This window comes from Crocodylus siamensis, chromosome 13, assembly GCF_052110815.1.
Source record: "Crocodylus siamensis isolate JL-2025a chromosome 13, ASM5211081v1, whole genome shotgun sequence".
Taxonomy (NCBI): domain Eukaryota; kingdom Metazoa; phylum Chordata; order Crocodylia; family Crocodylidae; genus Crocodylus; species Crocodylus siamensis.
In genome coordinates, this window is record NC_143407.1 from 25,874,081 (window position 1) to 25,900,725 (window position 26,645).

The window sequence follows — 26,645 nt, forward strand, 5'->3', positions numbered from 1 at the left end:
TGCAACTGTAAGCATTGCAACACCGGGCGCTCTTCAAAGCGCCCAGCACTGCAGCACTTGCATGTGTAAAAATGCCCTGAAAGCTTAGAGTACAGTACATATCGCTAGAAGGCTAACAAACAATTTAAAAGGAATGATGCTATATTCCCACACCTTAGCAGCCTAATGGGTCTCTTTAGAACAGGGGTGTCCAACCTTTTTGAATGTGGGGCCAGATCATGAACTTTTTATCACCCAGTGGGCCAGCGAGCCATATTCAAAGACCTCACAGGAAGCAGTATCACATCACCCCCCCAAAATGAAAATACAGTGTTTACTTTTGTTTCCCGTTGCAGCACCTCAGGCCTCAGAAAACAGCTTGGAGGGCCGCGTGATGGCCCGCGGGCCGTATGTTGGACAAGTCTGCCTTAGAAGGTAGTTTCTTTCCAGACACCTTGTAGGGAAATGGAAAACTTGTCTCTCAGTGTTTGGATCCAGGTCTGGATTTTGAATGCTCTCTGGTAAGAAGAGTTCATACAGCTCACTTGCAGAGTCCCTATGGCTATCTATTGTCTCTGGTGCTATCTAATATTGTAATATGAAAATATCTAACTGAGAAAACAGGTCAGGTTCTGTGATAGGGCATGGAAGGATTTACTAATGGTAAAACAAGTCTTGGCTAATGAGGTGAAGCTCGATGGGAATTGGGGTGCGTGAATGTGCATTTTTTTAAAAATAGGTTTTTTTGGAGGCCCTCACGCAGCACTAAAATGCTTTATTTGACATAGCTCTTTTCTGAAGTTCAGACTACAGTCAATCATGAGTGAAAACAAGTTTCATCCTTGGAGGTTTTTAAGACCCAACTAGAGAAAGCCTTGGCTGGGATGATCCAGTTGGGGATAGCCCTGCTTTGAGGAGGGGGTTGGATTAGATGATCTCCTGAGGTCGCTTCCAACCTTAATTTTCTATGATTCTAGGATTTTATAAGTTCCCGAACTTTTCAGAAACTAAGAGTTTTTGCAAGAGATATAAGCTGATTGTTACATAGGGACAAATAATCGGTTGAGAGAAGCTCAATTCTTAAGCAGACTATTGGAGAAAAGTAAATACTGAAGAAGCTGAAAACCTCTATACTATTCAGATGAGGGCAGCCAAAGGTTTGGTTCCTAAGTCTTCACTGTGTCTCTTAAATAAAAGTGGCCCTAATTTTAGAAGCACTCAGCTCCCACAAATCCCAGTGGGGCCAATTAGAGCCCTGGTTGCACAGCACCTTTAATATTAGCCTATTAATGTAGAAGCCAGGAAATGTTTACAACTATAAATTTTGTGCGATAATATGGGAACCAGAAAGTATATTGCAATGTAATGCCTTTGAGTCAAGCCAAAGTGATTTGTAGAACAAAATTTTCCCCTCATCCTGACTTCGATTAACTCATAACAATGCGTGGTCTTTGACTAAATGTAAGGCATAATTCACCCGATCGGGTTCTGCTGCCAGAAAGTGCACAGCTGCTTTATGAACATTAGAAAGGACCTGAGCCTGGGTTATAGATGACTATTCCATCGGTAACAACAGACTGGCATTTCTATTACAGCAGTTAGCTTCCCTGAAATAGTAGCATTGTATACTGCTAGCCATTTACCTTGACGTTCCAAGCAGTGGGAAAATGCCAAATGCATTTGCTGGAGAGCGATGCAAAAAGCCTCCATAAAAAGCATGCACCCTCACCTTGTTACTTATCCTACACTGTGTCAAGACCATTAGCAGGTGATTTGCAGTACTGTATAATGTCTGCCCCAAAAGATGTAGAAGATTTGGGAAGGATCCATAATGGAAAGCACTTGATTCTCAGGAAAGAGTTGGATTCTTTACCCCTCTCTCAACTATGGGAAATTCCAAGTCACGCTGCTAGCATACACCGTGCAGAAACATCACATACAAAAAGATATATATATGGGTGTTTTGCCGACTTTACCAAAGTAATGCTGTTCTCAAAAGGGACACAGCTCTTTTCTGTGCTGGTTTTTATTGACCCAAACATGTACCTGGTTTGCATCATCCAGTTGTTTTGGAAGCCTTCCTTCGTGTTTTTTTAACTAGAAGAATATGCACTTGTGGAAGTTGATGAAACCAGGTGAATTTTAGCAACAAAATAGATTACCAACTGTGGCATTTAAAGTGGTGATTTATTTACTTAGTTGTACATAGATGAGTTTTATCATCCAAGAAGATGGCAAGGTCTATCTTATACCTGTGAAGCCAAGTGTTAGCAGAAGGGAAAAAAAATACACCTCCATCTACTCACGTGGAAACAATATCCCCTTATCTCTAAGGTCCCAGATCTGCAAATTGTTTCTGAATGTGAACTCTCTCACCATGATTATTATTTAGGCCGGGGTCCTCAAGCTTTTTAGATTCAAGGCACCTTTTGTTAGACATGAAGCAGCCCTCAGAAAATGCCAGCTCTTAGTTTTCACTCATGTTTTGATTAGAGAAAAATAATAGAGCAATTTTCTGTTGCAAAGAGCTCAGACAAACCACAACAAGGTCAGAACACATTTAACACTACAAATTCCTATTTGAAGTCTCTAGGTTTATCTCGTGAATCATATTTGCACACCTAAGTGTGGCATCACACAGCGGCTCGCATCTCAAGGGACTCCAGTATGCTGTGGGCCCTTGGTTGAGAAACACTGAGTTAGGTCCACTGTGCTTCCTATTATATGAAAGAGCTGCACATCTACAGAGCAGAGGGTTAGCAATAGAGCACTCTCAAAATCAGCTGTTTGATAACATAGTTCAGTCCTGAATAATGTGTAGTCTCTTAATGGCTCACACCAAAACATGGCACTGTGGCTGTAAGTATGTAGTTTTCACTATAGATCTGTGTAACAGGTATATACATTATATACGGATACAGATCTAGGTTAAACACTGTACATTGAAATGTTCTATTTATCCAGTTACTTAATAGAAAGAGTAGAAGTGAATTCATTTGACAACAGCCTCAGCACCCAGTTGAAAGGATTACCATTTCTATGCAGGACAAAAAACCAAATTCTCACTCCTGGGTCTCTTGTAACCTTGTCCCAGAGAGCTGTCCTTAAACTAGGTTGCATCTAACGTAGAGTCATGTTATGGCATCTTTTCCTGTGATGTCCAATTAAGGCAGAATGGATTTTGAAATATAGGTCTTTCATGGAGACATGAGTGTCTTGTGCTCTAGAAGTCACTGGGCCCACCTTCTCTAACAACCTTTGATATATAATAGGGCAATAATTGCCACTTTCATTCTTTTACCATGCAAATGACGTAAAAAATTATCACTTGATGAGATCTACTTTTAGACCCTGTTGCAAAAACCAGACACATTACCCAATAATAAATCAATTCCTCTTTCTTATGTTTGTGGTTTCCACACCCCCAGATGTCTAATTACCAAAGATAAATGTGTGTAAACATGAGCTTTATCCTCCATAATCCATCTTCTACCTTACTTGTTTATACAGAGGTTAATAGTCTTGGTCTATTTACTGTACTGCTTATGGTAATGCCTTTAATGCACTGTGCAAGTTTATGGATTTCTATCAGGAACAGCAAGTCACGAAATTGAGGAAAAGATCCACTTTTGAGTGGTTTAGGTTCAATGTAAGTGAGGCTTTCTAGCTCTGAAGTTTATAAGCAGAAATGCCCGGTAAATAGATTTGCAGAAAAATGTGATTTGTTTTTCAGAAGCATTCATTTTCATTTTTTCCTGTTTATCCTGCCATATTATAATTTCTCAGCCTTGATTTAGAGAGGAGACCAATGCATTATCATTCAGAATGCTACAAAATTTAATTAAGGGCTGGCTGCAGCATCCAGGCTTACTTTTTTTTTTTGAATGATTTACCTTCAAAAGGACAAAAAGGCTTTTTAATCACCAGGCATACCAGCTAATTTTAACAGAGCAGATAGCCTTAGCTATGCCAAGCATCAAACAACACTGTAACATAAATACGGTAACTTAAGCGAAACATAGCATTCAAGAAGCTTGAGGTGGAAGTGCTCTAAATTTAGTCTAAGTGCCCCTGTATAGGTTGGGAGGAGCAGAATACACATTAGCCTTTGTGAAGGGAAGCGTGGGGGCTCAGAGTCTGCCTGCACGGCCCAAGTGCAGGAGGCAGGGGGCTTCTCACATACTTCCCAGCATGCCCTGTGGGATCCCTGGGCTGCCGAAGACTCGTGAGTGGAGCTGAACCGCCAAGCCAACACTGATTGGCTGGTGGGGACCTCATGGCTGTCTGCCTGGATGCTACACCCTCTTCTCCCCCCAGGCATTCTGGACACACACACACACCCCCCCCCCCCCCCCCCCCAGGTGTCCAGGACACGACTGGGCTACCAACTTTTACGCAGCGAATGGGGATGATGCCTGCCTCTTGCACAACTCACTGTTCCCCGGGGTGGTGGAGTGGGCACTAGGTACCTGGAGTCCTTGATTTCATCATTGGTGACATCACTGACCACACCCTCCCCCAGTCCTTGTCAGAGGGCCATCCTACCCGCTTCTGCTCTGGCTCATGAAGCCCTATGGGAGGCAGCTGGATCACCAGAAGGAGCACTTCAGTTTAATAAACATGAAACCTTGGGGCGGCAGAGGGACAGCAGACTGAGTAAATGCTGGCCCTGGCATTGGGTATTGGGCAGCCTGGTCGCCTCCCCACCTGTACTGCTGATCTCCAGAGCAGGCCCCTCTGGACACCTTCCTAGCTCCTCAGACCACAGGGCAGCAGCTCCCATGCACCATATCTTCTGTTCTTGGGCCCTGCCATCCCTTCCACATGCCCCCAGTCAATGCACAGTATTCCTCCATGGTTGCCATCCAGGCCCCCCATCCACCCTCCTGGACTCTTAATCATGTTGCCCTAGAAAGCAGTCCCTGGAGCAGGGCTCTCCATGCTGGGGGAGTGGGGTGGGTGGCAGTCTGCCTCACCACTGTGGCTCAGGAGGGCAATGATCATCCAGTGGTGCCCCCAAGATTGCGGAGCTGGCACTGGGAGATAAGAATCTCTCAGCCTGGGTCATGCAACCGCAGGGCTCAGGCTGGGAGACAAAGATCTCCCAGTCCTGGCCCCACGATCACAGAACGGGGCCTGGGACCTCCCAGTCAGCTGGGGCAGGGGGACATTATCCCTATACCCTGGCAGCTCATGGGGGTAGGGAACAATCTCCCGCCCCCTGTTGCCCAGCTGACTGGGAGCACATTTGCTCCTGTTCAGGGGTCTACACATGCGCTAATGTGCATACTAATCTTGAATAAATTTGTACTTGCATTTGCAGGTAGCCAATTTAGTTACTGCACAGTAAGCATCTGCACATGTAGATGCAGATGCTTGCTGTGCAGTAATTAGCTCTTTTGCATAGTAAAGCATCTCATGTAGATGCTCCCATGTATATCATGCTCTGCTTGGATTAGGGTTTGTGTCAGGTGGATCCGGGTAAACACACTGGCCTCTCTCAGGAAAGCAACTCAGCCTTAAGGCATGGGGGTGGTCTGTTGATAATTACCCAAATTTATGGCTCTGCTCAATGTAACACAGACTGACAAGCTCGCAACAACACTAAGGGGTCCTGACCCTGGCACCTCAGGTTCATTCCAGGCCAGTGGTGCAGGGGTTGGGGGTGGTGGTGTTTGAGAGGCACAAGGTCAGTGGGCGGCATCAATAAATCAGTATCATTGGTCTTCCATGTGAACAATCATCAAGCCAAGATCATGCTGAATATCAGAGTAGGGAACCACAACTTTCCCCATGAGTGTACCCCAGCGAACCAAGGAGTCGCATTAGACTGTTCCCTCACTTATAAATATCACATCCAGAACATCAGAAGTCAAGTCTCTGCATGGATAGCTGCCTTAAGAGGTTTAACCAGCATGACATTGTGTGCCAACTTGAAAGCGCTCAGAACCACCGCACTTGCAATGGTATACGTCCCAGCAGATTACTGTGCTCTTGCATTGTCCAGAAATTGTTGCACTAGGGGGCTCACCACTGTACTCAGTGCACAGAGATTCATAACAAACTGCACAACTTGCACACACAATCTAATGTGAGTCTTTGGGGGCCCAGTGCTCAGGCAGATCACATGAGCTCTGGCTGAGGCTAGAGCGCCACCCTGAGAGGGGGTGAGCAGGGTTGCCACAGTGCTCCATGGGATGTCTGTGGAATGCAACCTAACGTGAGTCGGGATGGGCTGTGGTACGGACGTTCGTTACAGCACTCTGACCTAGTGCTGAAGTCTGATACCACATCCATCCAGGGTTATCTTCAAGTGGGATCTGCTATTTTTACAGTGCTCTATGCGCCCAGACCATCTGTTTCAGTTACAGCTGTAGCGCACTTTCTGTGCTCCTGTTGCCATAATAAGTGTAACTTCTGTACGTGGCCTTAGTGGCTGCTCCCTCTTTACTGAGGAACAGCCCTGTCCTGAGTGTTGCAGACACCAGTAAAGGGGATAAAGGCACAGGGGAGTTATTGCAGTGCTGAAATTAGCTCTCTCACCCTCCTTTTCATCACCAATTTCCACCTTTGCCACATATGCCCAGAAGAAGTGCAGCTATATTAAATTCTCACCCATATCTCACAAGTCCATTCCTGACAATATCACTGTCTCAAGGAGTTATTTTTATTGCAGGAGGAGAATATATTTAATTTATTTATGTGAATTTAGGGAGCCAGAAGTTGAGGTAGCTTTGTGAGCTACGCAGGTAGATAATGCTTGATCAACAGTTGTCCACACAGTAGACGTTGTGTTTGGCTTCAGTAAGGACTAAGATCAGCTTTGACTTGCCTAGCATTGTTTCCACAGGATACTCTAACCTCCAACCAAAATCCTTTGGTCATATGCAGGTGCTCCTATTTCCCTCATATCCAGCTATGGCAAGGAGTCTCCTGCAGATGTGAGTCCGTAGACCCCACTAAACTCTTTATCAACAAGATCAAGGTCTGCTAACACATTGATGTCTTTCAGGCAACACTGCCAGACTGTGACAATATGTTTTTATCTGAATCTCTTCTTCGTGGCAAACAAGTGCTGATTGCTAAGGTAGGAATGAGTCCCTTTCTCTCCCCCACCCTGCCTTTTTTGTGTTTGCTTTTCAGATTACTGGAAGGTTGCTATAGGACACCCACACACAAAACACCACCCAGAAAACTAATTTACATTTTCAAAATTCCTAGTTTAAAGCAATTATTATTTATGATCAGCTACAGCAGACGATGAGCTTACTCTTAGTTATTTTATATTTGATTCTTACCTTTCTCATCTGAAGCTGTTTTTTGTTAAGATGTGCTAGGGTTTGACATGTATTTCACTTAGGCTGAGAATACTTTTTAAGTATTATGTGGAACAGCATCATTTCTTATGATTTACTTGCAATAAAGCAGCAGGTAACTCATGTAGCCCCATAGGGCCATTCAGGATGAATTTATTTTATATATTCCAAGCCCTATAGCTTCAGCATTTGGCATATTTCCTTCAAGCCAGCATACAGAGATTACACAATATAGCAGAGGCATTTATCATGATACTGCTGGTGGTGTTTAATCCCCTAGGCTTGCTTCCTGCAGCTCCAACCTGAATGGATCACTTCCATGCAAAAATCTCCAGAGTGCAATGAAAAGTTTTTTTCTATTAATGGCAGCATGAATGTTATTACCTAACTATGTTATGGCTTATGATTGTATGCAGCAGAAGGTAATTTAACTCAATAGAATTCTACTTTGTTTCCCTCCCTCAGGTCAAAAGTCCGATCCGAGTCTGTTATAGATGAGAAACTGTAAAAACCACTACAGATCCCACCTCTCAACATGAGACAATATCCGTATTCACAACAGTTAAGGTATGCCCCCGCGACCAGGGAAACCAAATTAGGGCCATATTTTCATTTGAGCAACCACCCTTAAAGTTTTTTTTTTTAATTATTTTGTTTTCCTTTGCAGTATGATAGTTTAATTGCAAACATGATCCATTGGGTTTGGAGGAAGGGGCAGAGCATGTAGCTCAGTTTAATATGCATTGTGGATGACAAGTGGCGGGGCTAAACTCTAAGGCTAGGGACAGACATTCAAAAAGCCAGAGCCTGAATTGATTCAATCTTTTCAGGTTAGGCTAATCTTCTTAGGTTGAACCAATTTGCAGGTAAATAGACATTCATGAAATGGAGCCACTGCAGGCATGTGCCTACAGTCGGGAGCTGGGGGGTGCTACAGCAGCCCTTGGCTGCAGGGAAGTTGTGCTGGGGTGGGAGGGCAGCCCTGGCAGTAGTTTGGAGTGAACTGGCCAGGGAGGGAGTTTAATTCCCTCCTCCCTGTCCCACTGGCACAGACCCAAGGTGTGGTCTGCTGGGCACTCATCCATTGCTGCTGCAGTGGTGGGGCTGGGGTGCAGCCAAACTGTGACCTGCATTGCCCCCTCAGTTATTCCCCCCTCTAGTTATTGCCCCGACCAGCATTGCCCTCTAGTTATTCCCCCCTCTCCCCCCAGGGGACCATAACCAGGGTCTGGCCTCCTGACCGCCACCATTCACTTCCTGCACAGGGTGAGCAGTGGGATAATGCCCCTTCTGTGCCCGCCACCAGACACTGGAGAGAGAGGGCAGTAACCCCCTCCCTGCCCCCTCAGCTAAGGGGCATGCTGGCCAGCCCCTGGCTGGGCCCCCAACCCTGCCACTGGAGCAGTGAGGGGGCAGGGCCCTGATGGGACACCACCCCCTGTCCTGATTTATGTGGAGCACAAGCCTCTTCCCAGTGGGGGGTCAGAGCTCCTGTAGACTGTATAGGACAAGCAGCAGCACTGGGACATGGGGGTGGGGGGCATAGCCCCCCAAACCCCACTAGCACAACCGCTGCTCACCCCACACAGTCTGTGCCAGCTCTCCCCACCGCACAGACTGTTGCTGCTGCCACTTGCTCCCTGCAGGAGGGAGGGAGGAATAACTCCCCTCCCTGCACCCTGCCTAAGGGGGGTTGCTGGCTGGCCTCTGACTGCACCCTATCCCTGCTGCTGGAGTGGCAAAGGAGGAGAGACCGTAACAGGGGCTGTAGCCCCTGTCACAGTGTCCCAGAATGCAATCCTCTGCCGGTGAGTGGGCCATGCTGTGGGCCGGGGGAAACTACCATAGACTGTGTGGGGCAAGCAGCGGTGGCACTAGGAGGGCTTAGGCAGGACCAGGTGCCTGGCCAGAGGCTGGCCAGCATGGTCCCTTAGATGAGGAGGCAGGGTGGTGTGTTATTTCCCCTTCTGTCTGGTGGACGGAGACATTCATAGAAGTTTAGGGCTGGAAGGGACTTCGTGAGGTCATCAGGCCCAGTCCACCTGCTCTGGGCAGGAAAGACTGCTGGGGTCAAATAACCCCAGCAAGATGTGCGTACAGTCCCCTTTTGAAGATCTCCAGAGTAGGTGCCTGCACCACCCCTGCTGGGAGTGTAATAAGCTTCTGAGATCAGATGGGATCGGGTACGTTCATTCCCATCTGGCTGTAGGCAGGAAGGGGATTATCCCGACACTCTCCCCATGCAGGGATTGAGTGGCGGCAGTGGCAGTCAGGGCAGGCAGACTCTGGCTGTTGTCCCCCCTCCCTGTCCCCTCTGCCTCAGGGGCCATGTGGGCCAGCATTTGACCATGCCCTGGCCCCATTGCTGCAACAGCAAGGGGTGAGTGCCCAGCAGACCCTGGCTCTGGTCTGTCCCAGTGGGACAGGGAGGGGGTAATAAGACACCCTTCCTGGCCAGTTCACTCTAGGCTACTGCCGGGGCTGGCCACATCCCTGCTGCTGGACCAGTGAGTGGAGAAAAGCAGGTCTGCAACGGTGGGAAAGGGAAGGGAGGAGAGAGCGGAATAAACCTTTTCCTTGCTCCCTTCTGGTCACAGGTTGACACCATCCTCACAAATATCCCAAGGGAAGATAAGATCATACTTCTTGGAGATTTTAATGCCAGAATGGGAAGAGTTTGGAAAGGTACTTTTGGAAAAGAAGGCATTGGAAATTCAAATGCTAACAGGGTCCTTCTCTTGATGAAATGCACAGAACATGGACTTGTCATCATGAATACCCTGTTTCATCAAAAGGTACAAGTTCAAGATGTCCTGGAAACACCCTAGATTGCAACACTGGCATTTGATCGTTTGGACTCACGATTGCCAGGATGTCCTCCTTACAAGAGCCATGACTAGCACTGATGACAGTTGGGCTCACTGCCACCTCATCCCTTCCTCCATGTCCATCAGGATTGCTCCTAAACAAACAATGCAAAGGAAACAGATCAGGTGCAAGTTAAACATTAAGTGCTTGAAGGACCCACTCAAGCAGAGAGAATTCCAGCAACTCCTGAATGAGACATTACCAACAAAGCACCCAGAAGGAGCACTGGACAGGACCGAAGACAGCTGTTCTCTCAGCCTGTGAAGATACCATAAGATACAAGACCAGGAAACATCAAGACTCATTTGATGAAAATGACACTGAAATTCAAGTTCTCATTGACAGGAAACGGAAAGCTTTCTGTGCCTGGCAGAATGACATCAACTATGCTATCAGAAAAATGCACACCAACAAGCAAAATCAGAGGTGCAGAGGAGAACACGAGACCTGAAGGATGAGTGGTGGATTCAGAAATCAAAAGAAATCCAACATTTTGTTGACATCCGTGACACTCATGGCTTCTTCAGTGTTATCAAAGCTGTCTACGGCCTTAGCACTCAAGGCTTTAATCCTCTAAGATCAAAGGATGTAACAACACTCCTGAAAGACAGTGAATCGATCAATGCTTGCTGGAAAGAACATTTCCAGGACCTTCTGAATCGTGACTCAACTGTCCATGAAAATAAGATCAACTTTCCTCAAAAAGCAATCAGACAAGACCTCAGTTTGCTGCCTACCCTGGCAGAGGTCGGAAGTGCCTTTGGGAAAATGAAGAATAACAAGGCAGCCAGTGTTGATGGAATACCTGCAGAGATTTTCAAAGGAGGAGGAGAACAACATATGGGTCAGCTTCATGTCCTCATCCTTAAAAGCTGGAACAAGGAAGAAATCCCAGCCAACTGATGCCTTGATTGTTACCATCTTCAAGAAGGGGGACAGAGCTGATTGCGGAAACTACTGAGATATCTGTTTGTTGGGCACTGTGGGGAAAGCCATTTGCCTAAATCATTGCTAACTGCCTTCTCCCACTCGTGGAAGAAAATCTTCCAGAATCTCAAAGCAGCTTCAGACCATCTTGAGGAACTGTGGACATGATCTTTACAACATGTCAAATCCAGGAGAAGTGTCATAAGCAAAATCAACCTCTCTATTGGGCCGTCAATTCTGTAAACTGCAAAGCCCTGTGGAAAATCCTGTCCAAAATTAGCGGCCCAAACAAGTTCATCAGCGTTCTGAGACTTCTCCATAACGTGTCCAAGGGTTCTCAGCAATAGGAATCAAACAGAACCATTTGAGGTGAAAACTGGAGTGAAGCAAGGTTGCGTCATCGCTCCAACTTTGTTTTCCATCTTCATCTCCACTATAATGCACCTCATCAACAGAAAGTTCCCACTTGGAATTCAAATTGTGCATAGGATGGACAGAAGACTCTTCAACCTCCAGCAGATTCAAGTCCAAAACAAAGACCATGACAACATCCATAATGGAGCTCCAGTATGCAGTTGACAATGCTGTTGTTGCTCAATCTGAAATGGACCTCCAAACCATTCTTAATGTATTCTTGGAAGTCTATGAGAGTATTGAACTAACTCTAAACATCAGGAAAACGCAAGTCCTTTACCAATCTTCTCCAAATGGAGAAAGAACCCCCGCTCCATTCAAATCAACAGAAAATTGCTGGAAACCATGGATCACTTTGCCTATCTTGGAAGAAAGGCAGACGTTGACATGGAAATACAACACCGCTTGCAATATGCAAGCACAGTCTTTGGACGTCTGAGTAAGAGAGTCTTCTTATATCATGACATCCTCACTGAAATGAAGCTCTTGGTTTATCGATCCATTGTCATACCAGCTCTGCTGTATGGCTCAGAAACTTGGACCACATACAGAAGGCATCTCAAGAGCTTGGAAAAGTACCACCAAAGGTGCTTTCGGAAGATCCTTTGGATCAGCTGGGAGGATAGACACACAAACATCAGCATCTTGGCTGAAGCAAATTCCAACAGCTTTGAGGCCATGATCATCCAAAATCAACTTTGCTGGACAGGTCATGTTGTTTGCACGCCTGACTCCCACCTTCCAAAGAGAATCTTTTTCTCACAGCTGAAAGAAGGTCATCAAAATAGTGGAGGGCAAAGAAAGTGATTCAAAGACTCCCTGAAAGCAAACATGAAGAGGTGTAACATCGACATCAACACTTGGGAGACCCTTGCTCAGGACTGACCAAAATGGAGGAAGGCTCTTTGGGAGGGACCTCAACACTTTGAAACATCTCGTTGACAGGCAGAAGAGAAAAAGAGGAACAAGTGAAAAGAACTTCAGAACATCCAACGCAGCAAAACAGGGCCCATCCCTCCTGGAAACACCTGTCCTCACTGAGACAAGACATGTGGATCTAGAATTGGGCTATACAGATCACCTGTGGACTCACTATTAAGATCCTTGGAAGACGATCTTACTCACTCACAAGTGATCACCCATCATCATCGTAGATGGTGACATCTGGATTAGTTGTTAGTCGCATTAATTGCACATGTAGATGTGCCCGCAATGTATAACAACTTTGTGGCTCATTTCTGTCATGCCTTAAACTGAACATGTGGCCAGCTGGTTCTGGCCCATGATGGATGGATCCTTACAACTAGCTGAGTGTCAGGATCCAGCATGGGGCAGCCCCAGGGTTCATGACACAGTCCCTGGAATAACTAGTTGCTGGACTCCAGGTCTTGTAAAAACTCTCTTTTCTGCCTGGTTGGGAAGCCCATGTGGTAACATAGGGCACAGGGACCCTAGGGTCGGGATGCAGCAGCCCAATCTCAGGGTCCTTCTGACCGGGGCTAAGTAAAAATCCCATATGTTGTCCAACTGGGCAGCACACCTGATTTTACAGATCACAAGGTCTTTGTGCACAGGGACCTAGAAGATGCACACAGTTTTTACTCATCCCTGGGCATGGGTATTTATAAAAATCATGTGTGTTCCCCAGCTGGGGCTCTGACAATCAGCTGATCGTTGGCTAGAGCTCAGGACCGGAAAGGACCTAGTTCCAGATGCCAGCTCAGTCCCTGGCCCCAGTTGGCAATCAGCTGATTGTTGGCACCTGAGTTTCAACTTGATGGTTCTGGGGTAACCTGAGACCATGATTCTGGGCTTCCCCTGCGCTGGCAAGTAAGGCACAATTAGGATCTAATCTCTGATCCCAAAACTGTGAGTCCTGCCAGGCATACGTGGCACTGGCAGAGGCATGATTGTTTGTATCATGGATTAGATCCCATCAGGCCTTAAAAAGAACATCTGCCAGGGGCCTCCATGACTCTCAGCTGCATCCTACCTGGTTTGCCATATCACTTTTAAATGCTGAAGGCATAAAACATAAGACAAAGTAGCACAATCCTCAGCACTGGAATTCAAACAAGCATCTGGGTAGGTGCTAAAAGCATCATACAGCTAGAGAATGGGCTCTTAAATTTTTTATGCAACTTTATCAGTTCCCTCTGGAATCATACTGCATTTTTTTTCATACGTAAATGCCAGAAGTCACTGCACAGTGTTTCTAGACAGTAACAGCAGCTCTTGTGATTTAACAGGTTTTGTGTTAAATTGTAAAATACAAATGACCCTATGAACAATTCTGTTTTCCAGCACCTTTCTTGTAATGGGCAAATCATCGTTCTCTACAATTTTGAACTGAATAAATAGAATCATGTTGATATTGTGCTATATCATAGCCATTCACTTCACTTGCCATGGAAATACATGAACTTTTAATCATTTCAATGGTGCTGAGTTTCCCAGAAGGGCTGGAAAAAAGTACCATTTCCTCAGTACAACCCTTTTCCTAAAAAAATTATGGCCTGGCTGAACTGGAAGACAGAGAGGCCTCCCTGATCTGGGACTCTAAGAAGCTCAATAAGCTGGATTTTTCCTGTGGATGACTTCTATAGCTTAAAGGTAAGATTTCAAGTCTGCTGCACCTATCTTTAGAGAGGAGAACTCGGTTGGGAATGTACAAGTTACAGGAAGGTTTCCAAAATAAAAACTGATTAAAGGGAATTCAACTTACTAGAAACAGGCTCATGGAATTAACCAACTATTCCATTCCTTCAAGCCAGCAAGTTCTACAGGTTAGTTTTTCTTAACATGATACTACCCGTCTAGACGGGCAACGGGTGCTAATGGAAAGATCTACATGGCTCATGGAAGACACTTGCTTATCTACGAACCTGCAGTTGTTGATGAAGCAGTAGCTGCCTCCTTGAAAGCTATTTAACTCCCTTGCCTACTCCAATATTGTCTGCAATGGAGTTGGCTCTGCTGAGCTGCGATCTTGGGCAACAGTGTGCTCATTTTCCATTGGCAGGCAGAGAACATCCCATTCCTTAAAGCAGTGCAAGTAGCCTTCTAGTGAGAAACAAGGAGTGGGGCTGGTCATCAAAAAATATCTCCAGCACACTTTAGAGATAAGGACAGTAGCAACTATTTGGGGCATGATCTAATGAGCTGGGAGGAAGGTGATCTATAAAACAATTGACTCCAATAAGAAAACTGCCTAAAACAAACACTAGATAGAGCAGAGAGAGAGATATATATATAAAGCACAAGTGGGTTATATAAGAAGTATCAGAGCCTCTGTAAATAGTAGGGCTGTGTGAAACAGCACCATTTCGCTTCGACTTATGTTTTGACAGGACAGTGTTTCATTTAAAGTTTTGTTTTATTTTGAAAGCACTGTTCTATTTCATTTATTTGAAACTGTTTCGCTGTTTTGATGCTGTTTTGACGTTTCGCCCGTAGACTATAATGGGGAAGCATGAAACTGCCTATAACTTTGTCATTTCCTGGCAGATTTGGATGAAAACATCAGAAGTGGTAGCCTCTGCTGAGGCCACGAAGCTTGCCAAGTTTCAAGGAGATAGGAGGGAGCAGAGGGATACAGCCAAGGAGCTGGGGTTTGACCCAGTTAGGGATTTGTGTTGTAGCCAGAGAGCTTATTGTTTATTAGAGTTCTATACTGGTGGGTTGTAAAAGGGACTAAGGGGGGTGGTTTAGAGGTCCTATTGGAGGTCCTGAGGGGCACATGACTGCCTTAAGCCCTGCTGGGGTCAGGCTCAAGGAATAGACTGGGGTGAGAGGGCCAGAGGGCTACAGCAGGGCTGATGTAAGACCAGGGGGTCCAGATGGAGCCAAAGCAGGCTTGGCACCCAGAGCAGGGTAGAGAGAGGGCCAAGGGACCTGGAGCCAAGATAAGGGCTGGTGCCAAGAAGCCAGATCCAGGACAGGGGCCCTGGGCTAGAAGGCCCAGCAAGAGAAAAGGGGTGGAGGCTGAGAAGACTGAGGCCCTGACAAGGGAATGATGGGATAGTGACATCTGCAAGGCATGGGCACAGTGGTAGGGTAGGTACAGAAGGTGTGATTAGCCCATAAATCGATGGGTACTATGGGGACACAAGTGGGCTAGGACAGCCCACTCTGCAGGAGAGAGTGGCGTAACCAGCAGAGTCAGAGCGAGAGGGAATCCACTGGTGGGAATCGACTAGGTCTTGCTCTAAGACCATGGACAGCCTCCCTTCTTTAATCTCTTAATAAGAAGAAAATGAGGTAGGCAAGGAATCAAGGGAGGGTAGCTTAGAGATCGAACCAGGCAGGAGCCATACGGCCCCCAGGGGTATCACAGCTGCCCCTGGGGGCCTGGTCTTGTTGCAGAACCTCACAAGGTCCTATAGTCCAGCCCCCTGCTCAAGGCTGGATCATTTTTGACTAAACCAGCCAAGTGTCTGTCAAACTTGTTCTCAAAAATGTGCAATGATGGAGATCCCACAGTTTCTCTAGGTATGCTGTTCCAGGCCTTGACTTCCATAGTCAGGAAGTTCCCTCTAATCTCCCACCTAAATGGCTCCTGCTGAAGCTTGAGACCATTGCTCCTAGTCCTGTCCCTTACAGCCAGAGAAGCAAGTCCATCTTCACCTTACTTGAGTGATCAGGGCTGCTAGCAGGATAAGAGCTGGATATTTGATCATCATTTCCTCCCTTAGCTCAAATGATAAGCACTTGTTGTTTAGCAAGGGAAGACCAGATCAATATTGCATTTTCATGCATGTGATCGCAGGTCCAGTATAATTATGACTGCTAGGCAACAAGTCTTCAATCAAGGAACAACATTTCTCCTTACACTTGCTTAGGGAAGTCTTTCAAAGCATGTGCCAATATGTGTCCTTTCACACTCAACATGAAAGGCAGGCTTGGAAGCCTATAATAATTATAAGCTAAGAAAGTCACATTAGCCAAGATGGGGAGAGAGGCTCTGAGTACAGAACAGGGACATCAAGTTTCAAGCATTCAGTTTCCAGCCCCTGAAATATCTCCTAGGGGCTTTCCCTATTTCAGAGCATGTCCAGGAACTTGAGCCCCCTGCATCCTCACTGAGCTGAACAGGACACTGGCAGTGGGACTATCACTTTGATTACAGCAGCTGCAAGCTGTTCATGAATTACAGGCGGAATATTTGTCCCTACAGGGAAACGTGTAGCTCTAGAAGGAGCTAGCTTGAACTAGTTCATTATGCAGACATTCATGTCATGCAATGCTGCTCATGTAGAACTTGGCCACCCGATGAAGCAGACCTCTGTCACATGCCTTGGCTCTGGTGATTTCTTGAGTAGATAAGAGGAAAGGAGGATGGCAGCTATTTAAGGATTACACAGTTTTTAATGAGTATTGATGCCACTTCATATATACATCATGGAGTAGAAAGTGAATATAAATATTGCAAAATGAAGCACTTCTTTTTTTTTTTTCTTTTTGTTTTTAAAGGCTTAATGAAGAGTTCTTAATTAATTAAGAGCCCTGCGATCACAGACGGGATTACTGAAGTCTACTGATGCAGGAAGAATGCATCTTGAGAAGAAGAAAGGAAATTTAAACCGGATGTTGCCCCAAGGCCAGAAAAGCATTCAGTGTTCGACATGAATGAGAAGTAAACATTGAGGGAATGAGAGCCGATGCTTCTGAGTTTTCAATGTGCATGTGTATACACACTCTCTTTCCAAAGGGAACTTGGGAAGTTGGCAGATGCCATCCCAGCCTAGTAGTCGAGGACACTTGCTGCTATCAAAAGGAACAAATCATTTGTGCAGCATAATTCATCCATCAATTGCCATTACAGCTAGAGAAAAACAAATCGCTGAACGCCAGTGGTGATGCGGGGGAGAAACCGTAAGAGATTTGTCAGAGACAGCACAAAACAGACTTTCAGGCACAACTCTGAAGACCTTGACATCTTTGACAGTACTTTGGGGGTTGTGCATGTTACACTTGACACTGCATAATCTGAGCAAGAGCTGCTGAACAACATCAAGAGGAATCTGAATGTAGCCTTTTAGCGCAGACCCCAGCAGATCGAGACCCTGAGCCAGATCCTGCTGGGTGCACTTTGCTTCCACTTTGCTGGTCTTCGGCTCAGGCCCTAAGCTAGAATGGGCACCAAAGGTTTTAATATTTGCCAGTCCCCGCCTCCCCCACCCCGCCCCATTCATTGTATCTGAATAAAGGGATTTTGTCTGTTTTTCAAAAAAAAAACAACCAAGAACTTTTGGTATAGAGGCTTTTTTGGATCATTGGAGAGGGGCACTGGTTTGCAAAAGGAGATACAGCAAGATAGCTTTCTCAGCTTTTTCAGTTTAACAGGGCTGGGGGAAATCTGCATACAACGCTTCCCATCTGCCTTACTTTGCTTCCACTGTGGAGTCTTGACTCTGCTTTTTCTCTTCACAGTCTTGCCTATAGAGTCCACCTATCCACTACTCCCTCTGTGTCACTAATGCCGGAGTTTTCCTGTTCTCGTTCAGTGTTATACCTTAATTCTTCTAGTTGCCTCATTCGGGGCCCCAGAACTCTACCCAGGCTCCATTGTATGTGAGAGTGCTAGTAGAAGTGCTTTGCAAAAGAATTCACTTCTTAGTAGGTAGCTTCTCACAGTCCCTATCTGTTTTAAGAATAGATTGAAAGCTGCCTTTGTTTCTGAGTTAGATTTGAGCTGCAGTGTGCTGCAAACACAGTGAGGAGCTTGCCAGGCATGAAGGACCAGCTGACTATGAACTCCAGGTATCCGGGGCTAGAGAACAACCTATAGACATCTGTACTAGACTTCCATGCTGGCTTTAGATCTGGCAGATTGTAGGAGGCCTTTGTTTGCCACTGTACTTCCAAGAGGCTTCTCGCAGAATCTTTCTCTATTTCCAACACCTACTTGCTCCAGTTTCATTATAGGTCTCATGGCTTCCTTTCCTCTCCTGCTGCTTACTTAGCCTTTGCTGCTTCACTCCCCACTACCTCCTCCCTCCACGGAAGAGACAAAAGCATTCTCCAAGCAGTCTTTCCTTATTTCTTCTCCTGGATCACCTCTTTAGTTCATTCCCATTGTTGCCTCAATTTTCTACCTGGGCCATGTACCCCTCAGCAAAGGCTTGACCTAGAGGCCGAAGTCAGTGGAAGTCTTTACATCATTTCAACTGTTATTTAATTAGACTGTAGTGTATCATAGAGGTGTTCTGAGGATACACCATTGTAGAAGTCTTTTTTAAAGTCTTTCTCAGCATTATATCCCTCCATCTTCTCCTTAGTCAGCCGCTGAGTCAAATGCCATTGGCATGGCCTTTCAAGTGATATTTGGCTAATATCACTCTCTTTTCTTAACCATGCACCCAGCCCAATGAATTTCACTACATTTACTACACTAGTTTTTTCTTAGATTGCTTACAATTTGTTGCCAAACCATTTTCATGCATCACTCTCCCTTACTGGTCCTCAAATTCATTTAATTACTTTATTTTCAGCTGCATTCAGTAGTTGGTCTTGAAAAAGGAAAGAATTCCCTCATTGCACAAGCATCAGAAAGTAGAATTTGGCTTTCTTAGATGACTTCTGGAGAATTTAATAATTAATTAATTAAAAGGAATGCTTGGGTCCACAATGCATAAGGGGGCCTGAAGTCCCAACAAATCCAAAACACAGCTTTACTTTTTCCTCCCAAAGATTAGCGTGTGTTCTCTTCTAGGTTGGCTGATTTCCTTCAGCGGGGTTTCAACTAGGCTCGTTGGGGGAAGGGGAAGATGAGAGCGACAGAAGCCTTGGACCACTAAACCAAGCATCACCCACAAGAACAGCCCAGCCTAGACCCATGATGAGCAGAACAAATACCCAGGTAAGCAACAGGGGCCTGGGTAGTACTGAGATTAGGGGGCCAGTGCATGCATCTTCTGAAGGCCTCAAATGCCTCTATACTAATGCTCTTAGTATGGGAAACAAGCAGAAGGAACTGCCCTCCCGCTAGCTAACACCAACCCAGACATAGCAGGGCTCACCAAAACATAGTGGGACCCAACTCACAACTGGGCAGTGAATATCAAGGGCTATAGGCTGTACAGGAGGGATAGGACAGGGAGGAGAGGTGGGACTGTGATGCTCTACATCAAGAAGAAAGTCACATCCTCAACAAGTGGCACTGGGTCAAAGGAAGGGCAGACTGAAGTGCTCTGGGTTAGAATACAAGGAAGTTGAGGGAAAAGGGACTTAACCGGGGCCCGGGGGTGGGGGTCTACTACTGACCACCCAACCAAAGGGAAGAGCTGTACCAGGAATTCTTAAGTCAGCTCACGGAGGTAGTTAGGTCAAAGGACGTGGTCATCATGGGTGACCTGAACTTTCTAGACATCTGCTGGGAAGAGCAGTCAGCCAGGCCTGACTGCTCACGTAGGTTCCTAGCCGAGATACAGGACCTCCATCTAACCCAGGAGGTGCACAGCCCCATTAGGGGAGATGCCTTGTTGGATCTGGTCCTGGCCACAGGCGACAACCTGGTGAGGGGTCAGTGGGTGCTCGACCACCTGGGCGATAGCAATCATCGCCTGCTGGAACTCACCATCCAGTGCAAGGTGGCAAAGGCCTGCAGCAAGGCAGCAGCCCTGGACTTCAGGAGGGCGGATTTCAGTGAGGTAAGGAGAATAGTTGGGGAGACACTGAGGTCCCGGAGGGGAGAGGAGTCGGGTGTCCAGGAAGAGTGGTCATTCCTTAAAGAGACAATCTTCCAAGCCCAAAGGAGTTAATCCCAACACAGATCAAAGGGGACAAGAGGGTGCAAAAGCCCCTGTAGCTCACCAAAAGCATACAGGAATGTCTCCTAGCCAAAAAGGAGGTGTACATCCAATGGAAGGGAGGGGCCATCACCAGGGAGCACTATACCTCGGCTGCTCGGGGCAATAGGGGGGCGGTCAGGAAGGCCAAGGTGGAGATGGAACTGGGATTAGCTACCCAGATCAAGGACAAGAAGTCCTTTTTCAAATACATAGGGTGTAAAAAGAAGGTACCGGGGGCCTCTGCAGGACACGCTAGGAAATCTGGTCATCACACCAGACAGCAAAGCTAACATATTTAACAATTTCTTTGCCTCCATTTTTCTGAGCAGGGACCAGGTCACCCTCTCTCCCCCACCAAGACCCCTGTAGGTCCCAGGGGAGGCAAACCCAGGCCTAGGGTCAGTGAGGACCTAGTCAGGAAACTTCTGGAGGGACTGGATGCATTTAAATCAGCAGGTCTTGACGATCTCCACCCCAGAGTGTTGAGGGAATTAGCAGAGGTCACTGCGGGACCCCAGGCATGGCTTTACGAGCTTTCGTGGTGCTTTGGTGTGGTGCTGGAGGACTGGAAAAGGGCCAATGTGATTCCCATTTTCAAAAAAGGGAAGAAGGAGGACCCAGGAAACTATAGGCCAGTTAGTTTTACTTCAATCCTGGGCAAGCTTTCTGAGAGAGTTATCCTGGTGCATGCTCGCGAGGGGCCAGGAGGAGAGATTATGCCTAGGGGCAACCAACACGGGTTCATTAGAGGCAGGTCCTGTCAGACCAACCTGGTGGCCTTCTATGACCAGGTCACAAAATCCTTAGATGCAGGTATAGCAGTGGACGTAGTATTTCTGGACTTTAGGAAGGCCTTTGATGCTCTCTCACCCCATTCTCATTAAAAAACTAGGGGATGGTGGCGTCAACACCTACACAGTCAAATGGGTCACTAGTTGGCTGGAGGGCTGCACCTAGAGAGTGGTGGTGGACAGGTCTTATTTGACCTGGAGGGATGTAGGCAGTGGGGTCCCCCAGGCCTCGGTCCTCGGGCCTGCACTGTTCAACATCTTCATCAGTGACTTGGAAAGGGGTGTAAAAAGCACCCTGTTCAATTCACAGATGACACTAAGAGGTGGGGGGATGTGGGCACACTAGAAGGGAGGAATAGGCGACAATCAGACCTGGACAGGTTACAGGGGTGGGCAGATGAAAACAGGATGGTTTTCAACACTGACAAGTGCAGGGTGTTGCACCTGGGGAGGAACAACTGGCACCACACCTACAGGTTGGGGAACTCCCTTCTCGTCAGTGCAAAGGCAGAAAAGGATCTTGGAGTCATTATTGATGCTGAGATGAACATGGGCCAACAGTGTGGGAACACGGTCAGGAAGGCCAACTGTACCTTGTCATGCATGCACAGATGCATCTCAAGAAGGGCCAAGGAGGTGATTCTCCCCCTCTATACGGCACTGGTCAGGCTGCAGTTGGAGTACCACGTCCCGTTCTGGGCACCGCACTTCAAGAGGGATGTCGACAGCATGGAGAGGGTCCAGAGGAGGCCACTTGCATGATCAGGAGTCTGCAGGGCAGGCCTTAGAGGAGAGGTGATGGGACCTGAACCTGTTCAGCCTCCACAAGAGAAGGCTGAGGGGGATCCAGTGGCCTGTTACAAACTAGTCAGAGGGGACCAGCAGGCACTGGGGGAGTCCCTGTTCCCCCGAGTGCTACCAGAAGTGACAAGAAATAACGGTCACAAGCTGGCAGAGGGTAGATTCAGGCTAGACATCAGGAGGCGCTACTTCACAGTCAGGGCGGCTAGGATCTGGGACCAACTTCCAAGCGAAGTGGTGCTGGCTCCTACCCTGGGGGTCTTTAAGAGGAGGCTGGATGAACACCTCGCCAGGGTCATTTGACCCCAGTACTCTTCTCTGCCATGGCAGGGGGTTGGACTTGATGATCTGTTCAGGTCCCTTCTGACCCTACTAACTATGAAACAGCATTAGTTCAGCTGCAGAGGGGAAGTGTGTAATTTTCTCAATGGCAAATATAGGTACAAGAATCTAAATTCCAGATGTTGATCAGCTCCTTCATAGGATGAGACAGGTCTCAGAAATGATTTTCATTTTAAGTGTATAAGATCAAACATGTTTGTCATTTTAGCCTTCTCTTTATTCTATCTGATTTCAGGTTCTTCAGACAGCCTTTCCTTAGAAGTCATTGCCTTCAAGCTTTTTCTTTTATCATATTAACCATTTTTATGAGCTCTTACACATCAAAATGTCTTCTACTTACCTTGTTGAAGACAGAGTATTTATGAAGTGGCTTTCAATAAAAAAAAGAGGCCCAGAAAGTTTATGTGCAAACTTTTAAAAAACATATTTGCAAAATAAGGGGGGAGCCCCAAAACAAAAACACAAGTTGAAAGTGCTTTCAATATGTTTAAATTCAGGTTTGTTTGCAAGAGAAAGCTCAAAGATATTGGGGACCAGGTCATACTGATCAAATTCTTCACTTTCTATATTTAATATTTGTCAGCTGCTATATCTCTGCTGATTTTGAAACAGCTAGTTATGTTAAATATTATTAGCTATGCTTTCCATTTGTAATGGATTTACTTAGCATTTTCCTGAGCTGTTTGTTTATTATCAGCTGGCTTGTTTGTTTTCCACCCTCCAGTTTACTAGACCTAGATTTTTCATTAACCAGTTGGGACTTTGCTTCTTTCTTTGTTTCTTTTAGTAAAGTTACATGTTACTCTTAGAGGGCATGTCTACACATGCATTTACACCAGCTTAAAATTACATGTAGATGCCGGCCTATTCCTATTTGCTGCACAGTGACTTACTGTGCGCAGTAAGCAGGAATAGGCCAGTGTCTGCACGGGCAGACATTAAAGCACAGTGTTACTGTGCAGTAACTAATCAGGCATAAATTTGGTACCTGAATCATGCAGGTATCAAATTTATGCTCAAGTCGGCGTAAATCACCATATTTACTGCTGAGTATGGGTGTGCATGTGTAGACGTGAGCACGCATAGATGCGCCCAGACTGTACTAAATCTGTGGAATGGTATGCAATCTTAACATGAGAACATACTATGAGCAGTCGCACATTAAGGATTAATATAATTTATTTCCTGCATACCTCTGACTTGCCAGTAGAGAGCTGTGGCTAGGAGCCAGGACACTGGGTCTGTATACCTGCTCTGAGTGGGGATGGGAGGCTGGGAGCAGTGCATCCTGGGATGCTGGAGATTTGCAAATTGCTCCCTTTAGTTCCATGGTGCTGACTGAAGTTACCCTAACACAAGCTTGGTAGGATGGCCCAGAGTTAATTCTTGCCTGAAGTGGTGTGACTTTCAGATGCTCGGATTTAACATGTGGTAAGAAGCCTTAACGTTCAGACGCTCACATTTTAAGTGCCCTTAATTTGGTATAAGTGTAACATGTAATTTCACCCTTTCTTTCTTTCTTTCTTCCTTCCTTCCGCTTTGGACGCACCGGACCAGGCTCGCTTGGGGCGATCCCGAGCGTAAGACTCCCCGGCTTCCTATCTCTTTTATTTTCCCACTCCCACCTGTCTAAAGGTCTCTAGCCTCTGTTTATCTTGCTTTCTCTCTCTTTTCTTGCTGTTTTGCAGCTTTTTTCCCCCCTTTTCTCTCCTCTTTGTCCCATCCCCCCGTACTTCCGGTCTCTTGTCTTCGCAGCCTTCCTTCTTACTGTCTCTTTCTCGCTCTTTCTCTCTCTCTTTCTTTTCTGCTTGCTTGTAGCGGGGAGTTATCTTCCATTAGCTTGCCTTCCACGGGGTGCTCGAAATGACCCCTTTTCCCCCCTCCCTTTTGTTTTTGTCTTTTTTTCCTCGCTTTTTCAAACCCCAGATGCTTTTTTTTCCCCACCCCCTTCCCCCCTCCCATCTGGAGTTTTTGTGGCCGCTTTCCCGGACACTTATCTTTTTTAGTTATTATAAACTTTTTTTGTTGTTGCTTTGCTTAGTTAGAGTTGGGAATTAACCCTGTCCTATCAGGAATGGCTGCTCCTACAGCCAGCAGCTGGCACGAGGATGCCTCCCAGAACCTTCCCATTACCTGTGGGTTGAGGGTGCACACCCCTCCCTTTGTTGGGGTTGAGGTCTGCGTGGATGCTCTGGCTAGTCTCTTGGGACAGCAGACCATCCGTTACGCAGGTCGTGTCAACACGGTCCCAGTGATCTACCTGAGCGACCCCACCCTAGTCCATAGGGTGTGCATAGAGGGCCTGGACATTGCGGGCGTGCATTATTTTGTCACCCCCCTAGATACCCTAGCGGTGAGGGTGGTGATCTCCAATGTGCCCCCGCACGTGACCGATCGAGACCTGGCCGGGGTACTCGAGCCCTATGGGGTGCTTACGAGTCCCTTTCGCCGGTTGACCATAGGGAGCAAAAACCCCAAACTGAGGCATGTCCTGTCTTTTCGAAGGCAGGTGTTCATGCTCTTTAGGGAGGGCTCACGGTCTCTGCCTCAGTCCTTGAGCCTCTTGTCCAATGGGCGGAGGTATGTGATTTATTTTTCTTGTGGGGAGACCACGTGCTTTCAGTGTGGGAGCTCGTCCCACCTAGCAGCTCAGTGCCCATGGGGGGGATCGGCCAAAACATCGGCGACTACAGTGACGCCGATGGATGGCCCATCCAATTCCGGGATGGAGGCCCCACCCAGTGAGGCTGGGAGTCTTTCCCGACCTCCTCCTGCCCCTGTTCCATCTGAGGGGGCTCAAGTCTCTGGAGTGGGAGTGTCGTCCGGCAGAGGGGCTGGGGCTGGGCCCCAGCCCTCCCTCCCCATTCCACCTACGGTGCCCACTCCCACCAGTGCAGACACGGCACCGGGGGGAGAGGCGGATGCTTCCGCTTCTGCCCTGCCTGCTCTGACCTCCCTGATCGAGGCCAGGGTGTCAGCGATTGTGGCACCGAGGCCCCATTGGACGACGGGGCTCAGACCTCCTGCAAGTTGCTCTCCACCATGGCTTTGGCTGAGGTGGCTGGCTCTGGGGAGGCAGGCCAGGCACAGTCTGGCCCATCCTCTGTGAAGGATGGGTCATCTGCCACAAAGCAGAAGAAGAAGAAGAGCAACAAGGAGGAGAAAGGGAAAGGGACCCCTCAGGATGCCCCGTCCCCACTGAGGCCTTCCTCAGCTGGTGCTGGGGAGGCCCCTGCTGGAGAGCCCAGCCCTGCTCCGGCTGTCACGTCAGTAACCCTGCTGACTAGGGATGAGGGCAGTATGGAGGTGGGGGAGACAGGGGTCATTAACGCCTCGCCCGTCTCCCAGCTCTTGGAGATGGGGGGCAAGAAGACGTATGCACAATGCGTCGCCTCGGGGGGTCTGACCCAGGGAGCAGCAGAAGAGTCTGCTGACCTCTTGGTCACGTCCCAGGCCACTGAATTGGGTGAGGAAGCTTGTGAGATGGAAATCCAGCTTTCTGAGTGTCGCAAGCGACCTCGAGAGCGAGATGACCTCTCCCCCAAAAGAAGGTGGGGCTTGCTCTTCAAGAGCCAGACCTCGACCTGGACGATCAGAGGAGGTTGATGGGCTTGGATATTGAGGGTGTGGATGTAACGCTCCCAGCCAGTGTGCGCCCTTACCGCTCCTCTGTGGGAAATGTGCAGCCCATGTTGGCAGACCCCCCCGGGTTGGTCCTGACTATGGGGGGCTCTTGACCTTTCTAAAGCAAACGAAGGGACAAAAGAACATAGTGGCGCGCATCACCCAGTGGCGCGCGGACCCTAAAGTGTTCGTCAAGGCTGCCAGGGCTGCGGCCAAGCTCATGCAGCAAGATCTGGGCACTAGGCAGATGGCCTATCATCTGGAGAAGCTCGCCCAGGGGGTGAGAGATGAGTGGGGCCTGGCGGGGTCCCTGGACTAGAGTAGGGCACGCTAGGCCTTTTCTTTTCGACCTGTCTCTGCCTTTGCTTGACTCTTGGAGGCTTGCTTTTTATCTACGCCTTACCTTGCTCTTCTTCTCCCAAACTCACACCCATGGCAGCCACAACCATTGGCACCTTCAACATCAACGGCTGTCGAGATCCGGTAAAACGAGAGGCCGTGCTGGAGCTCCTGTGCCAGAAGTGGCTGGCTGTCGCCTTCCTCCAGGAGATGCACTCCGACAGGCACAACCAGTTGGCCTGGCGCACTGCCTGGCAAGGCCAGGTGTTCTTGAGTCACGGCACCAATCTTAGCGCCGGGGTCGCGACTCTCCTATCATCACAGCTACAGCATGATACGGCGGGGCACGAGAGGTTGTCCCCAGCCATCTGTTGACGGTCCGCGTCACCCTAGCGCAACACCATCTGCTGCTCATCAACGTCTATGCACCCTCTGATGGCCAGGAGAGGGTC

At 47.5% G+C, this 26,645-nt stretch overlaps 1 long non-coding RNA gene across 8 annotated transcripts in view; it reads left to right on the plus strand.

The window, feature by feature from the left end:
- LOC149854118 (uncharacterized) overlaps positions 1 to 26,645 on the plus strand; it is a 276,904-nt gene that overhangs the window by 206,981 nt on the left and 43,278 nt on the right. For 4 of the 8 annotated variants that reach the window (XR_016438942.1, XR_016438947.1, XR_016438941.1 and 1 more), the window contains 4 exons: positions 6,992 to 7,066; positions 7,761 to 7,862; positions 9,893 to 14,117; positions 16,977 to 19,365. This is a non-coding gene — a long non-coding RNA (uncharacterized LOC149854118). Of the gene's footprint in view, positions 1 to 6,870; positions 7,067 to 7,760; positions 7,863 to 9,892; positions 14,118 to 16,976; positions 19,366 to 26,645 lie in introns of all 8 variants that reach the window. The other 4 variants (XR_016438946.1, XR_016438948.1, XR_016438943.1 and 1 more) reach the window with 3 other exon arrangements.